Source organism: Myxocyprinus asiaticus, chromosome 37, assembly GCF_019703515.2.
Source record: "Myxocyprinus asiaticus isolate MX2 ecotype Aquarium Trade chromosome 37, UBuf_Myxa_2, whole genome shotgun sequence".
Taxonomy (NCBI): domain Eukaryota; kingdom Metazoa; phylum Chordata; class Actinopteri; order Cypriniformes; family Catostomidae; genus Myxocyprinus; species Myxocyprinus asiaticus.
The window spans coordinates 19,003,023-19,021,671 of record NC_059380.1 but is presented as its reverse complement, the minus strand read 5'-3'; the positions used below and the strand labels follow the sequence as shown (position 1 = coordinate 19,021,671).

Genomic DNA, 18,649 nt, shown 5'->3' with positions numbered 1-18,649 from the left:
ACAACAGGCTCATTGTATCTGCTAATAATTTATATGCAAGGAATTTAGCTCAAGAAGGGAATTATGCTTAATTTGGGGAATATTGAAAGAATTAATGTTGACGTGTGATCAACCTGCGGCCAGTTCGTAGCTGATATGGCGTATCTGTTAACCCTTTAGAGTAATACTGTTCTCATGGCCATTGAAAATAATATCACAAATATGTTGTATATGTATATATATATTTTTTGAGCACAGAGCGTTGATCTTAAAATTCAAGTGACGATTTAATTTATCAGAATATACCACAGTCAATTTCTCTTTAAATACAACAAACTTTACTGACTAAACTACAACATAAAACTAAAATAACACACATCAGACAAACATGAACAGGTTAATGAATGAGTTTTGACAGAGAATGAATGGAAATCATCTGTAACAGGAAAATTAACTTTATGGAGTCCTTACACCATGCCTTTAGAACCCTTAATACTTCATTTGTATGCTGTGATTTGAGATCAGGTTACTCAAATTATTTTAAAAAAATACCAGCACTTTCAGCGAAAGTTAGGAGGTACTTGCATTATGTTGTTTGGCGTTGAAGTTCTTTGAAGTCCTTTGGCTTGGCTTAAGGAAGTTTGTTTAGTTCGAAGATCTTGAAGTTCTGATGCAGTTGGAGGGTTGATTTCGGCATGGCCTTTTAACCCTTTTGGTTTGGTCAAAAGTAAATCAGAAGTTATGATGTCACATGATCACCTCTTTCCCTACTTTTCAAAGTTGATTTACAATCCTTTGTGTGAAGATTCCTTAAAATTCCCACTCGAAATAGTTTTCATCATATATTTTATATCTTAAAAAAAATAAAAATAAATAAATAATGGTACAATTGTGTCTTGTGATAGTGTTAAAGTTCATGATATATGTCTATGCATTGTAACACACAAGTTAGTTTTATGCCTTTGGAGATGGGGGAAAAGCAGTAGTTTTGTGTCCAGCTAAAAGAGAATACAAAAGTTCAGATCCAGTGAGAGTCTGTTCAATCTCTCTGCCTTGAACAATGAGTTTTAAGCATGTGATGGGTATAACAACTGACTGTCACATGATGGTTGTTCAGTATATAATTTTAAGTGTATGTGTGTTCTGACTGAATGAACGGAACAAAGGAGCTTCTTTTGATTTCTGGAAACCCGAGGTTTCCATGGTCTTTCTCTGGAATGTGCTTGCCAGTTGAGGGGGTCTTGGGTAAAGGTTGGGTTTTTCTGGACACCCTACCTTGTTTGTGAAAGTTACATTGGCCAGATGCAGGTTAGCTCAGACTCCTTGGTGCCAGTCCGAATGAGCTTCTTAATGCTAAGAGGAATTTCCAGGAATTATATTCCATCTTGGTGTAATTCTGTCTTAATTCTTCTTAATTTCCTTCAGGTAGGGTTGCAGAACAACATAATCACATTGGAAATTGATGTGTTATTTCCGAATGTTTTTCCACCTGAAGTGCAGAATTCCGGACAAGCACCACCATGCAGCCTCTGAGTGCAAACCGCAATAGATTCTATTGACACTAGGTGTAGCAACTTTTTTTTGCCCTTAGTGCTGGTTAATTTTACCTGGATCAAACCCTTCTCTCAACATCCAGACCTTCACTGTGACCAAATCTCTGCGAGGAAATCAACATTTATATTCATTTTTATGCATTATTATAAGTAGTATTAAAGGAAATATTAATACTGGAGAGATAGCAAACAGGATGGGGAAAAGTGGGACAAAAACCCCCCAAAAAACAAAACAAAACATCCACACTGTTGTTACACCCCACGCCACTGCAGCAACATAGGGGTGCAGTTTGTCTTCAATTTCTGTGTTTCCACCAGACTACTGGAGTGCAAATATCCACACTATATGGCAGGTGCTATTTACACCTAGTGCAAATAGTCACTCTGAAAAGAAAATATGGCCCAGACTACATTAAATACGGGTCTATGCAGTTCATGATAATGTTGATACAATTTATTGTTTGATTTTAAGGTTGGACATTTTTGTTTACTTTTTTATGAAAAACAATTTTGGTACTGTGTTTTCTCACCATTTGATGCCCAATCTAAAATCTAGGTCTTGAAGCAAAATCAGTTGAAAAGCACTGTGATAGAGGAGACACTGCCACTGAGTGTTCTGCCATTTGCTTTAATCAGAATAAGCTTTAGCTGTGCATATCTGACCACATTTCCATGCTTGAGGCTAAAGGAGAATAACAGGCTCCGGTCCCTTTATAGCTCTCATATCCAGGAATGCAGAATATATGTATGGGGCTTTGGGGCATCACACAGATTGAGTGGCATTATTTTGTAGCTGTGAAGGGGCATGTGGGTGGAGATCACATTTCTGTCCATGTGCATCCTGAACTTTCCACTCTTACCTCCGCCTCATTTCAGCTGGTGTCAATGATGATTTCTAGCCCTACAGCTGCTCTTAAAGTGTGATGTCCCTGTTGCGCTGGCAGATTCCAGAAGGTTGTCATGTGAAAAGGCACCAGGGCATCATTTGCCACTGGGCCTTTTAAGGAAGGGTGATAGAAGGGACATGATAGCTCTCATCTGCCATGCCAAACTATCTGAATAGCTGGAGGGATGAGGTTTGGGGTGTTGTGCTCAAACATGGGTGACTGTCATTATAGGACAGTAACAGATGATTGGGGAGGAAAGTATTTTTTTTTTTTTAAACAGCTCCAGAATAAGTTAATAATCTACAGTGGCTGAAAAACCTGTTGGTTTCCAACCAAGTGGCATATATTTGAAAGAAATACAGTGCAATCGAGACATTTCACACATACGTTTTTTTTTTTTTTTGTTGTTGTTGTTGTTTTTTGGTCCAAAGTAGTTTTAAAAATGGCTCATAATTTTTTTTTTGCACCGTTCTCATGTGGTTACTCTGCTCATATATTTGTGAAACAAAATAATGTAAGAAAATAAGGCAAGAAAATAAGGCTTGTTTTCAAGGGAATATGTCTTGAATTACATGTGCTGTATATTTCTTAATGAATTGATAAATTACTTTTTCTTGTTTTAAGTATAAACCTTACTAAATTATGTTAGATTTACACTAATAATAATAATAACAAAATACTTGTCAATAAGTTAAGAATATTCAACTTAATTAAAGATATAGTCTCTGAAAACAAGTCTTAATTTACTATGCAAGTTTGCTTCTCAAAATATATCTTCTTTTCATGGGTGTTTAAAAAATGCTTTACTGGAAAACAGGACAAAAATATTGATTAACAATTTTTTTTTTCAGTTGGTCCAAAGTAATGATAAAAATAGCTCAGAAAGTGATTTTTGCAGTGTTCTCATGTGGTTACTCTGCTAAATTACATGTGAAACAAATTATTGTAAGATGAAAAGGCTTGTTTTAAGAGTTTATTCAGTTTATTGTTCTTACCCCTTTCATAAATTGCTTTTTTTTTCTTCTTGTTTTAACTATAAACCTCAGTAAATTTTGTTAGATTTATACTTAAAATAAAATTAATAACTATTTATCAATGAGGTTAGAAAATTAAATTTAATTCAAGATACAGTATTTTCTCTGAAAATAAGTCTTCATTTATTATGCAAGTTTGCCTCTCAAGTAAATATATTTTTTTTCAAGGATGGATACATATTTGACTGGAAAACAAGACAAAAATGTTGATTAAGAAAATTACTATTATTATTATTATTATTATTATTATTCGTTGGTCCAAAGTATTTATAAAAATGGCTCAGAAAAGTGGAATGAACTTCTGAGAAATGTTCTTGCATCATGTATTTGCAGATGCCACTTGATTTCATATTATCTTATCTACAATGACATTTATACATTTTAAGTGTGACTCAAGTGCCCAGAGACATTTTGGAGTCACTAAAGCAGTCTAGGAATTACCCTCTGTAGCAAATGTGCATGCTGCATTTGAAGCAGACTTTCATTGTGTATGATAAACGCAGAACCCAAGCTAATCAGCGATAAAAGTCTTTTAGCATATCATCAGCATTCTGCATGCTGCAGGACTTGCAAAAACAAGGTATGTTTACTAAGAGCTATCCAGTGCTCTGACACCACAGCTCTACAGATAACAGGGCTATTTAGCATCTGCTTCTAGATTAGCCATGCCTGAGTCCAGCCCTGCAGTCACCCATGTAAGAGGATGTAATCTGCAATACGAGATGTACTCTTAAGAGCTTTTGTTTTGACCCTATTTACTTTCTCAATTAATGTCATTGGTCATACTGTGCACAATTCATCAGCGCATATTATTCTATATAATAAAAATAAAAATAATACAGAAAAATAAATAAAGAAATAAAAACATCCAGCAACTGAATGGTCGCTGGCAGGTGCGTTGGATATCCCATGCACTACCATAGCTTGCAAAAAAACAAACAAAACAAAAAAAAACAACAACTAAACATTGAAAAAGCAACTTTTCATAATCTTTCTTCAAAATATAATAACTTTCTCTTCCTCTGAATCAACTTTTCTATTGACATATCCAAGGCCATGTGGGCAGGGTAAAATAATATTTACCAACAATAAATAGCCCACTTTACATGATCCAATCAAATCCAGTTTGCTCAAATCAAATCTAAACTGAACATTCACTCAGAAATACACATTAACAGAAGTTATGAATACCATTTCATGTTGTCTTCAACAGGTGTGAAGAATACTTTTTGTCTTGCATATTTTATATTTCTTTGTTGTGGACAAATTGCATTCTTAAATCAACACTATGAAGTTTTCCTTAGGGACAAATAACAAAAAAAAAAATTAAAAAAATTAGTAATAATTCCTCCAAGAGAGTCTGCTGAGATGGCATATCTTTACCAGGGAAGTGAAAATTGATTTCTAGGGAGCTCTTTGAACGGAGAGCAGGAGAATGAGAAAATTCAGACATTTTCATTTAAGCAGTGTCAATCATCAAAGGCAGTACAGAGAATCTCACCCTGGCTACCAAACTGAAAGGCTTTAGTGTGTTATTTTAAACAGAAAGGAAACTAAACTGTGATTGGCTGAAATATAGACAAAATTAGTTAATGAAACAATTGTTTGACTAAAATGAAGACATGACACTTTTACTGTAATGGACAAGAACAAACAATGGAAGCTATCGCGAGCTCTCAGATATATTGAGTCTTTTGTATTCTGGGGTTGATGAGGAGAAAATGAACACATAGAGCAGACTATTTATTCTAACTACTAGAAGCCATTTGACAATTTATCATTTTAGCATTGACACCATTTCAGAAGAAGTTAGTTGACCCATTTCAGCAATAATATTTGCTATGGTCTCCTATTGACCTCTATAGACCAGTGTCAGCGGTTACCATGTCATAGTTTATTTCTGTGTTCCAAACTTGGAAATGTAAATAAGGGTTCTTTGCTTTTGGAGTAAATTAATACACAGTATACTCTTAATTCATCAACATCCTTAACCAATGCTCACGCTCCACTCTTCATCACAATGGTAAGCCCCATAACACCAACACTCTTCTAAATCCCAAAATTATTAAACATTAAACATTAACAAATGGTTTTCTCCTGACGCAAAAACACATAAAATAAGGTATTTATGTAAGTGTTATTACATTGTTATATATCCCCAGCCGTGTTTCAGCAATGCTACATTTACGGCAGTGGAAATTATTAATGTAGATTAAGTAAAGTTCTGTTTTATTTCAATTTAAATAAATTGCACTCAGTTTAGTTTTTTGGACCAATTCTTCAAGAATTGTTTTGTAGTATGTCATTTAATTAGGTAGATTGAGCAAGCAACAAAAATGATGAGTGTATGGTGGACATCACTTTAACAATCTCTGCTAGAGGAATTATCTTATTGCTTATAGCACAAAGTCATATCACTTGTACACTCAGTCAGTCACACTTCTAATACAGTGCCACACCTCCGGGGTAGAAGTGGCAGCAGTGTAGTGATGCAGAGAAGAGGCTGTGGTTTATATCAGGGATGTGTTATACTCAGAGGGGCATTCAGATACACTCTTTTACCTGCAGCTTACTGCTAAGACAAAAAATAAAAATAAATGCCCTCAGATTTGTTTGTTGAGCTGATATTAATTAATGTATAGATGTCTTCAGTTTTTCAGTGTTTCAAACCTTTAGAAAACCTTTTAGTCTAATCTAAAAGGGTCAAGTCATTTTTATTTGTATAGGGTTTTCACAACACACATTGTTTCATAGCAAGCATGCATTAACAGAAAATGAAACTAATGTCTATAAAGTCTTAGAATCATTGTGTAGTTTGATTAAATATGATTGTAAATTGTGTATACAAATAAATAATTAAATAATAATTGTATTTAGAACCCCAATGAGCAAGCCAAAGGCGACTGAGGCAAGAAACACAAAACTCCATAAGATGTTGGTTAATAGAGAGAAATGACCTTGGGAGAAACCACACTCACTGTGGGGGCCAGTTCTCCTCTGGCTAAACAGCATGAATATAATGCCAATATTAGTTATTTATGTGCAGTGCAAGTCATGGTTTAAAGTTAAGGGCCAGTTTTTAAACAAAGATTTAGTACGAACTGTTAGATTAATGACTAATGTCTTTGAAGTTCATCCTGGATTAACTGCAGAAGTTCACATTGATGCATTGTCCTTTGTCAGTTGGCTGATGAAGGCTAATGTTGGCAATTAATTGATAGTCTATGTATTACATTTCAAGAGTGTAGTCCATCTTTAGACCAAGGTGATGCAGGCAGAGATCATTGAGGTGCTTCGCAGTTCAACCAGCAGGTCATTTCGTTGAGGTCTATCCTAAATCCAAGGTTCAGGCAGTGGTATATGAAGTATCCCATGTCTTATGGTTGGAGTTGGCATGAGTTCATTGTAGTGAGAATCACCCTGGCACCAATTGAAATGAACAGGGCCTCACACAAGACACCAAAATATGTGGTGATTTTTGATCACACTTCACTTAAGGTTATGTGTTTGTGATTATTAATATCAGAAGGCGCCTCCCTCCATCCTCGAGGTACCAGCTAAGGAATTTCACCTTAACAGTATAAAAAATGATCCAAATCGACCATTCAATAAATTAAAAATATGTAAATTGGAGTGAGTTGGTCATCTGAATAATCTGAAAGATTCGAGAGCAGCCTAACCCTTTAGAGCTCTTCTGTATCATCAACATAAGAAACACACAGTTGCAATAAAATGAGTTTTGTTCACAAAAAAATAAACAAGAATAACTAACAAAACCTACAAAATGGTACTAATATGCTAAAAGATAAACTAAATAAATAGGTAAATAAAGTGCTTAGGATGGAAAGATGTAAGTGGTTGAATTGAATGTAGCAATGGCAAAGTATGACAATTATCTTATGAAAGATAAATTGCTGTTTCTCTGTTAATTAATAAGGTGAAAAACTTATTCCTAATTAAACAAATAACGCAAAGATTATTTGCAAAACATTTGATACACAGGTTATGTAATCTAAAGAACATTAGAAATGTAACGAACGATAGTGAGAAACACAGATCCAAAAGCAGAGGAACAGTTCAAAGGATTTATTGACAGCAATGATGAGCAGTCACTGGGTTGAGGAATGTAGAATATCTCGACACTGGCTGCAGCAACAGGAAGCGATCTCCAGTGGCGTGCGTGTTGTAGTCGTGCAAAGGACAAGCTGTGAAGAGTGTGTACATAGGATGAGTGTGTGCATTGTGGAAGTCAGGAACAGATTCGTAGAATCCTCCGTTGAAGCTTAGGGAGATGCAGAACGACGCCCAGCAGAGATGAGCGAACTTAACTCCCGACATGTGGGCAACGAACAGATACATGAGAGAAGGCCAACTAGGCAGAGAGAGTGAAGTTAGTACTCAACATCAAACAACAATCTAGCAAAGATTCTGAGAACACGATGGGCTTAAGAAGGGAGTGAATTAGGGAGAACAGGTGTTGCTCGTCACGCTAATCAGTGGTATAATAAGTGTTAAACGCCGATCATGCATGCCGGCCGCACCTGCGAGACAGCATGAGGGAGAGAAAATGACAGAACACAAAATAAACCAACAAACTCACCGGAGCTGTGACAAGAAAATCATAAACTGATAGTATACACAGTGGTAGATTTGTAAAACAATTTCAAGGGTGATGGTGGTCTTTTTTTTTTTTTTTCATACATTTTTCTCTTATTTTACTTCATTAATTTAAAAAAGGTAATATACCTTTTTCTAGGTAAAAAAAGATTTTTTTGATTTTTGAGTCAAAAACATCAATACATTTTCTCAGGGTTACACCACATGACCTGAACAAAATGTGCCTTTTCATATAAATAAATATCAGCTTTTTTTTTCTTTTTTTTTTTAACTCCAGGCTCAGTCCTGAGAGTCTCAATGTGTCTGCTCTGATTTATGTATTTTTATGGTCAACATAAACAACAAAATGCTACCCTACATGTTGGTTACACCACATGACTTTGATTTGGTGGACAAAATAGTTTTTAAAAATGAATCATATTTTAAAACACAATTGTTTCACTGCTAATATTTTTTTTTAAGAAATAACAATAAAAGATTATTCTGCACTATTTATGCCAACATTTCTTTTTTCAAAAATTTCAGCTTTTAGTGAGACTTTGACTTAGAAATTGAAAATATACTCAGCATAGAAAAGGTGTATTCAAGTAAACATTTAGTGTGAATTGCATTTTTAATGTAATAGATCTTACACATGGTGTAATATGCACCTGTTACCTTCTGTTATTGTATTTTATGAAGAAGTTTGTTAAAAAAATCCACATAATGAAAAAGGTTTGCTCTAGAGATTGTTTGCTCACTGTCATACACGCATTTTTTAACTCCAATAACCGAACTATAATGGAAGTTTCTAAGGATGATCAAACAGAGATGCAAAAAGGTGTTCTACACACAAAAGTGTTTTATGGGCGAAACCCTGAAAATAGTTTGAGATAAAAACATGTTCATGCTGTAACTGTACACTTGTCATCAATATCTTACCTTATTTTCTCTTCTTTTTAATGAAAGACAAATGATTTCCATGTGCTCTTCTCTTGGCCACAAAGTCCGCGTAACTTTTGAAAACTTTTGAGCTCAACCCATCGCTTAACTCCAACACACCTGCTTGCCGGTGCTTTCAGAAAACCAGCACCTTGTGTGGTGGATAGAGAGCGTGTGTGCTCACGGTTGCCAGATTGCACAACTAAAGTGTCACACTGGCAAAATATTTCCAAACTGTGTAAGAGTAAGGATCTGATTGGGGGATTTCAACTCTTGAAATCTGGCAACCCCAAACTTGAAATTAAAATCTGTTGCTTATCAAACGTAGAGAATTTAATATTTTACTTGCATGATTAGTTCTAAGTAATACATGACATAATTAATCTAAAGGGGATGGTAACTGTTTTTTTGGTATTTCTTGAAACAAGGGGGATGGCATCTCCTCGCATCCCCCCTCAACTCGAGCCCTGAGTATACACTAATGCCAAGGTCTCTGGAAAGAGGTTTAGTAGTGATATTTGCATTCTCCTTGATCGATCGATGAGTTCAGTGATGGCGACGTCTTCAACTGGGGCTCAGGGCCACATTACAGTGGGGAAGGAGCTGGATTCTGTTTCAACAGCCTTGGACATGAAGGAGCTGAGAAATGCTGATCTCCTGGAAGCACGAGAAGGTTCTTGAAATCTGGAACACGCAGATACACAGCCCTTATTTCGGCGCAAGTTTCTATATCTGGAACCCGCAGATGCACAAAACTTGAAGAGAAGGTTTGCTTGTCAGAGCTAAACCTTGTCGCTGTAATTACCTCCCTGGTTCTCCCTGGGATTCCGAACTTGGCGTTGCAATAGTCTCATGTAGTGAGACTCGGTACTTGGTCGATCTTCTACTTTCTCTCGGATGGACAATGAGAACATTGGGTGATCTGTTATCCTCTCTCTCTGTGAAGTGGAGACTTGGATGGTTTGTATTCTGTTACATCTCCTACCACTCAGGCTAGAGATTCAGAATGTTGATTATTATTCTGTTATTGCTCCCAGACTCGAACAGCCGGGAACTCAGAATGTTGATTATTATTCTGTTATTGCTCCTGAACTTGATCAGCTGGGATCTCAGAACGAAGTTTTATAGAAGTGTATCCTGTTAACGACTCTCTGGATGGAGACTCAGGACAAAGGTGTTTTAGAAGTGTATCCTGTTAATGACCCTCTGGACAGGGACTCAGGACATAGGTGTGGTCATTCAGAGGTTCATTTTATGCCTTCCTGATGAGGAGATTTCAGTTTGGCACTTCTTGTTTCAGGGTTATGATTGGCTGCTGATATCGGAGGGGGGCCATAAAGTGTAGCTCACCCTCCCTTCTCTGTGTGGAACATTTGCAAATTTTAAAGTACATAGATAGAGCAATGTCTTTAAAGTTTTATCTATGCATTTTGCAATTGCAGTTGTTCAGTCAGCACAAAAACGGAACTATGGTTGTATAAAGTAATGCATGCTTAATATGTAATCTTTTAATATTATGTTTGGTCTCTATATCTTCAGAAAAATGCCAAGAGTATTTTTCTGAAGATTTTATACAACCATAGTTCAGTTTGTGTGAACTATTGTGCTGACTGAACAACTGCAATTTACATAAGAAGTTCAGTGAACAAATATGGAGTAGATATTTTGCAGTTGAAGTCATTTTAGGAGTAAAGTTTGTGTGTTAAGATTTGTCTTTGTGGCTTCATTTTTTCAGCCTTTTTTACCATATGCGACGTAAACGCTGCCTCTGGAATTTTTATGCCCATCTTAGCTACAATGGGGGTTTCAGATTTTGGTGCTGGAAAATCAGTCATGAACCAATGAGAAGTCTCTTTCCATGTGTAGGTCCTTACTTCCTTGTGAGGGGTGTCTGGCAGTTGTCTGAGCAGTTTATCTGATGGCTGTGCTTGACATTTGTTTGTGTTGGTCCTGCCATGATCCAATCAAAATGGAGCCACTCTTCTTTGCCTTGAATGTTAGGGAGGGGCTCTGCCATAAACTGGCTCCTGGAATGTCATCTGGTCCGATTGTTCACCACATCATCCTCTGAAGTCCATTGTAATAGACTGAAGTGATGTCTGGCTGGCACCGGCTGAATTTGGTCATCATCACTCAGAGACACGTAGCAGCGGAGTCCGACACCAGGCAGGAACGGAGCTGGATCTGGCCGGATCTAGTAACAGGTTGAGTTACTTGTTTCCCTGGTTGAGACAGGGAAACAAATAGAACAATATTAGCATAGATGCCATTACATTTTTTGCAGAGTAATAGATCATGCTAAATGTTTCTAGTTCAGGCAGACCTAACTAAAGCAGCCTAATTGTGAGTTGATGGATAAATTAGGTGTATGTCTTTAGTCTAGACTTAAACTGAGTGAGTGTGTCTTTGTCCCAAACTGTGTTAGGGAGACTATTTCATAGTTTTGGAGCCAAATAGGAAAAGGATCTACCTCCTTTTGTGGATTTTGATATTCTAGGAACTATTAACAGGCCAGAATTCTGTGATCGTAATGAACGTGATGGAATATAGCGTGGTAGAAGGTCACTTAAGTACTGTGCAGCTAGACCATTCAAAGCAAATACCGTTTTAAAATTAATAAGAAATGTAACAGGTAGCCAATATAACGATGATAAAATGGGGCTAATATGATCATATTTCTTGGTTCTAGTCACCAATCTGTCTGCTGCATTTTGAACCAATTGAAGTTTATTTATTGAACTTGCAGGACATCCTCCCAGTAATGCATTACAATAATCTAGTCTTGAGGTCATGAACGCATATACTAATTTTTCGGCATCAGCAATAAAGCATGTGTCATAACTTAGCAATATTTCTGAGGTGGAAGAATGCTGTTTACAAACATTGGAAATTGGTATCAAATATTACACCTAAGCACCTGTAGAAGACGATGTAACAGTACATCCATCAAGAGTCAAATTATATTTTAGCGGCTTATTTTTAGAGGTTTTTGGTCCAATAATCAGAACCTCTTTTTTGTTGGAATTGAGTAGAAGTAAATTTCTGGCCATCCAATCTTTGATTTTATTGACACACTCTGCTAATTTGGAGACCTGTGATATTTCGTCTTGTTTCGAAGAAATATAAAGTTGGGTATTGTCGGCATAACAGTGGAAATTTATTCCACAATTCCTGATAATATCTCCCAGGGGAAACATGTATAAGGAGAAAAGAAGAGACCCTAAAACTGATACCTGTGGCACTCCATACTTAACTTTTGTTTGATTTGACAATTCCTCGTTTACACAGACAAAGTGGTAGCGGTCTGCTAAATAGGACCTAAACCATGCTAATGCAAGTCCACAAATGCCAATATAATTCTCAAGCCTATTCAAGAGAATGTCGTGATATATGGTGTCGAAGGCAGCACTAAGATCTAAAAGCACTAGAAGAGAAATGCAGCCACAATCAGATGATAAGAGAAAGTCATTTGTAACTCTGATAAGTACAGTCTCTGTACTGTGATGGGTCTTAAATCCTGACTAAAATTGTTCACATATACTGTTTCTCTGTAGAAATTAACATAGTTGGGAGGACACTACCTTTTCTAGTATTTTCGACATAAACGTGAGATTTGAAATTGGTCTATAATTAGCCAATTCTACAGGATCAAACTGTGGCTTCTTAAGTGGTTTGATACTGCCATTTTAAAGTCTCTTGGGACATGTCCTAAGGATAACGAGAAGTAGGGGTGTGCAGCGAAGCCATTATCTGTATCTGTTACTGTGACAAAATTATCTGTATCTGTATTCGGATAGAAACGGATGTGGGCATGGCTTAAACAGGAAGTGCATCAAAACTAATTTCAAAATGTAACTCTCTTACATTTAGGCGATAGCTTCTGTATATAAAGTATGCCTTGGATAGGCCTATTTAATTATTATTATTATACATTTTTGTATTATTTTTTTATTTTTATTATTATTATTTAATTATATTATTGATATATTATATATTTTTTCTCACCAGATGAAGCTGAATTTGTAGGCTACATAAACTCTAATTCAGACATTAATATCTGCTGAAACTGAATATTAGTTTATGTTTGTGGAAGTAGAACAACGTTATTCTGGAGGCACAAGGTGTGAAGCAATTGTAAAATGTAAAGAACACATTTTGCAGTGAATATTAAATACAAATATGAATATTAAAAGAAATGAGAATACATTAATGTAGCCTACAAACTAAAAGCACTGTAAATCTCTATCAGAAAGTTTTATGATACACTCAAGGCTTATTTTGAGTTCACAAAGTATAGTAAGGACATTGCTGATGTAAAAAACAGCACCATCACTATTTGAAAAAGTCTAGATTGAGTAACATTAGCTGAATGCAGCATACAAGAGACTAGGTAATAATCAGAGATCAACTCCATATGACAGAATTAAATATAGCATATGATTGGGGCATGAGGGGCAGTGGTGGCTCAGCAGTTAAGGCTCTGGGTTACTGATTAGAAGGTTGGGGGTTCAAGCCCCAGCACTGCCAAGATGCCACTGTTGGGCCCTTGAGCAAGGCCATTGATCCTATCTGCTTCAGGGGCACGGTATCATGGCTGACCCTGCACTCTGTCCCCAGCTTAGCTAGGATATGTGAAAAAAAGAATTTCACTTTATATGTGCAAATGTGTGATAAATTTAAAAAGTAATTCAATTAAATTGATTGTGGAAATGAGTTGGTCCTGCCACATTTTGTCTGACTCCAAGAGAGTTGAGAATATCAATAAATGCAAATAAAAATTTCATTATCTATATGAACCAACGATTAAAGCTCTATCCACAGTAACTACTAGATCTGATAGAAATGTTTCATATTCATCAAGGAAATCAGAATACAGCCCGGGTGATCTATATACTGTAAGTAGCAAGGGCAAAAGACGACAGAGATATTATTATTATTTTTTTGTATCTGACAGTGTCACATTAAACATTATAAGTTAAAAAGGCAAACTTATATCCTGTCCTCTGAGTAACACCAAAAAATTCTGTAAATTGCAGCAACACCTCCTCCTCGACCCTTTAGATGAGGCTCAGGTTTATAACAATTACCTGGGGGAGTAGATTCATTTATATAGATGATCATCAAGATGGTGCCTGATGGCTGCCTCGGTGTGGAGTGCTCCTATTCATTTGTAGTTTTTGTTTGTTTGTCCTGTGTTTAGTAATGTTTTTCCAATCAGTTTTACCAGGGACAAACTGCTGAACATTCGGCAGCATATACCAGACAATTTTTTCCTGGTTTCTGACTATTCGGATGCTTTGCTGGACATTTTAGTTAGAGGCGCAGCTGTGCTGTTCAAGAGATGCAGGCGAGGGAGACGAGCAGGCACGCTGGTCAAGCTCCGTCAGCACGGTTTTCGAACAGCGCTGCCGAGTATTCATCTAGTGAATCTCCGCTCTCTTTCTAACAAAACGGACAAACTACATCTCCTCACCTGTACAAACAAGGACTTTTCAACCTCTGCTGCCTTGTGCTTCACAGAAACCTGGCTGAGTGAAGCCATTCCGGACAGCACGTTACATCTGCCGGGCTTTCAGCTGTTCAGAGCGGATCACATTACGGATTTAACGGGGAAAACAAGAGGCGGTGGAACATGCTTTTACATCAATGAAAGTTGGTGTACAGATGTAACAACATTAAAGAAGATGTGCTGTCCTAATCTGGAAGCACACTTTATTAACTGTAAGCCTTCCTACTCACCGCGGGAGTTTTCCTCGTTTATTCTGGTGAGTGCCAAACACGTTTGTGAGTGCAGCACTGCAACAGCTGGCTGATCAAATCACAGACACAGAACAACAATACCCGGACTCAATTATTATTATTCTTGGGGATTTTAACAAAGCAAACCTCACACGTGAACTGCCCAAATACAAACAGCACATTACATGCCCCACCAGAGACAGAAATATACTGGATCACTGCTACACAACAATAAAGGATGCATATTGCTCTGTCCCTAGAGCAGCTTTGGGACTATCTGATCACTGTCTGGTTCATCTTCTTCCAACCTACAGACAGCAACTAAAACCTGCTAAGCCTGTAGTAAAGACTGTAAAAGCGTGGACCAATGAAGCCGAGCTGTAACTACAAACCTGCTTTGACTGCACTGATTGGAGTGTTTTTGAGGATGCAGACACCAATCTAGATGATCTCACAGATACTGTGACATCGTATATCAGTTTCTGTGAGGATATATGCATTCCTACTAGGATTTATTTAATGTTCAACAATGACAAACCATGGTTTACAGCAGAGCTCAGGCAGCTTCGTCAGGCCAAAGATGATGCTTACATAGGTGGGATAAAGTCTTATACAATCAGGCCAGGAACACACTGAGTAAGGAAATCAGAGTGGCTAAAAGAAGATACTCTGAGAAGCTGAAAAACAAGTTTTCAGCTAACGACCCTGCATCAGTGTGGAGTGGCCTAAAACAACTTACTATCTACAGGACTCCTACCCCCAACACTGTAGGGGACCAACAAGTGGCTGACAACTTGAATGTGTTCTACTGTAGATTTTAAAGGCGCAATCTCACACCCCACACCCGCTCTGACCTTCACTTCACACAAACACCAACACCTCCTGCAACCCCCCTCCTCCCCCCTCCTGCTACTCAACCTGTACTTAAGATCTGTGAAGAAGAGGTGTGCCTTGTCTTCCGAAAACAAAAGACAAGGAAAGCACAGGGCCCAGATGGTGTTTCACCAGTGTGTCTTAGATTCTGTGCTAACCAGCTGGCCCCTATCTTCACACACATCTTCAATAGATCATTGGAGCAGTGTGAAGTCCCATGCTGCTTCAAATGCTCAGTCATCATTCCTGTCCCAAAGAAACCAAAAATCACAGGACTTAATGACTACAGTCCCATCGCCCTGACATCTGTGGTCATGAAATAATTTGAGAGACTGGTGTTGGCCCACCTGAAGGACATCACTGGACCCTTCTAGAGCTTTTGAGACAGGGGAAATTCACTTCCAGCACCTGTACAATCAGCACTGGTGCCCCCAAGGGATGTGTGCTCTCCCCACTACTCTTCTCCCTGTACACAAATGACTGCATCACCAAGGACCCCTCTGTCAAGCTCCTGAAGTTTGCAGATGACACCACTGTCATCGGCCTCATCCAAGATGATGATGAGTCTGCATATAGAAAGGAGGTTGAACAGCTGGCTGTCTGGTGCAGTCAAAACAACCTGGAGCTGAACACACTCAAAACAGTGGAGATGATTGTGGACTTTAGGAGGAACACCCGAACACTGACCCCCCTCACCATTCTAAACAGCACTATGGCATCAGTGGAGTCATTCAGGTTCCTGGGCACTACCATCTCACAGAATCTGAAGTGGGAGACCCACATTGACTCCAGCAGAGGTTGTACTTCCTTCGCCAGTTAAGGAAGTTCAACCTGCCACAGGCGCTGCTGCTACAGTTCTACTCAGCAGTCATTGAGTCTGTCCTCTGCACTTCAATGTCTGTCTGGTTTGGTTCAGCTACGAAATCGGATATCAGAAGACTACAAAGGACAGTTCAGACTGCTGAGAGGATTATTGGTTGCCTTCTGCCCTCCCTTCAAGAACTGTACACTTCCAGAGTGAGGAAAAAGGCTGGAAAAATCACTCTGGACCCCACTCACCCAGCCCACTATATTTTTTAACCGTTGCCTTCTGGCCGACACTTCAGAGCACTGAGCACCAGAACCGTCAGGGTTCCCTTTGGCTATCCATCTCATGAACAGTTAAAACTTCCCCATTGAGCAATAATTATGTGCAATTCACAGTTTAGTCTTTTTATATTTATCCAACACATCCTACCTCTTCTGCCATTACATTCCCTTGCACTGTATATAACACATTTGTATTTATATTTGCACTACGTATGTGTATGTGTGTATGTGTGTGTGTGTATATATATATATATATATATATATATATATATATATATATATATATATATATATATATATATATACACATATGTGTGTGTATGTGTATGTATGCATATATATATATATATATATATATATATATATATATATATATATATATATATATATATATATATATATATATATATATATATATGTATATATATGTATATGTCTATATGTGTATATATGTCTAAATGTGTATATATGTATATGTGTATATGTATGTATGTGTGTATGTATGTATATATATATATATACACACACTACCAGTCAAAAGTTTGAAACACTTACTCATTCTTTATTATAATTTTTTTTTCACATTTTAGAATAATAGTAAAGTCATTAAAACTATGGAATAACATAAATGGAACTATGGGAATTATGTTGTAATTAAACAAAATCCAAAATAAATCAAAACTGTGTTATATTTTAGCATCTTCAAAGTAGTCACCCTTTGCCCTGAATTTTCAGAAATGTACTCTTGACATTTTCTCAACCAACTTTTTGAGGTATCACCCTGGGGTGCATTTTAAACAGTATTGAAGGAGTTCCCATCTATATGCTGGGCACTTACTGGCTGCATTTCTTTATTATTTGGTCCAAGTCATCAATTTCAAAAACTTTTTTATTATTATTATTACATTTTAGATTTATAATGAAATAAATTAATATGGTGGCACAATTATATTTATGTCTACAAAACTAATTTCAAACATTTAAGCATACGCCTTTTGATTCTGATTCTGATTCTGATTTAAACAAATATATTAATCCAGTTTAAGTCATGTTTCAGTCAAACATAGCGCATCCAAACTATGATCTGTGATAATTTAATTTACAATTAGCGCTTTGGTTGAATGAGATCTAATGTTTAGTAGCCCTACCTTTATATGATGTTTATCTTAAATATGATGTTTATTTTTTTTTTTTTTGCTATTTTCAAGTTTTACCTTAATCAATTTTTTTTTCTAAATGATTTAGTGAGAGGTTTGTGTTTGGTAGTTTGGGGAACAGACACAGTCTCTGTGTGATATGTAGGTGATTTATTCCCTAAGTGTTGTAGTTTATGTGACCTGTGTGACATCTCAAGTTGGCTAGCAGACGTTCGGGTTAGCCAGTTTGTCTACTTCTTGACCTGGGCCCCAGTTAGTCAAATACTATCACTATAAAGAATATGAGCTAAATTACTAGAGAGGAGAGCGGCACCTTCCCTGAAGGGATGGAGTCTGTCTCTCTTTAGCAGGTCAGTTCTAACCCCAAAACTCTTCCAATTGTCTATAAATCCTATGCTATTCTCCAGACACCACTCAGACACCCAGCCATTCAGTGACACTAATCTATTATAAACCTCATCACCACGATGAGCAGGGAGGGGGCCAGAGCATTGTACAGTGTCTGATATCATTTTTGCAAGTTCACACACCACTTTAACATTATCTCTAGTGATCTCTGACTGGCAAAGCTGGACATCATTAGTGCTGACATTAATAAAAAGTTTCATATCATAAATAATTTTTCTCTGATCTTAACAAAACAGTTTAACGTACTGCATTATGAAAACTCTGTAAAACTCAAAAAGTCCTCCCCAGTCACTACTAAGTGCAACTAAGCTGGAAAAAACTATTCATTCTGAACGTTCCTGGTCCCTGATCATTTCAATCTGACTTTAATATGTTTGGCACATTTGAGCATT

At 37.0% G+C, this 18,649-nt stretch overlaps 1 protein-coding gene across 1 annotated transcript in view; it reads left to right on the top strand.

Moving 5' to 3' along the window:
- LOC127428236 (copine-5-like) overlaps window positions 1–18,649 on the top strand; it is a 209,751-nt gene that overhangs the window by 108,594 nt on the left and 82,508 nt on the right. The gene's annotated exons all lie outside the window — the stretch shown is intronic.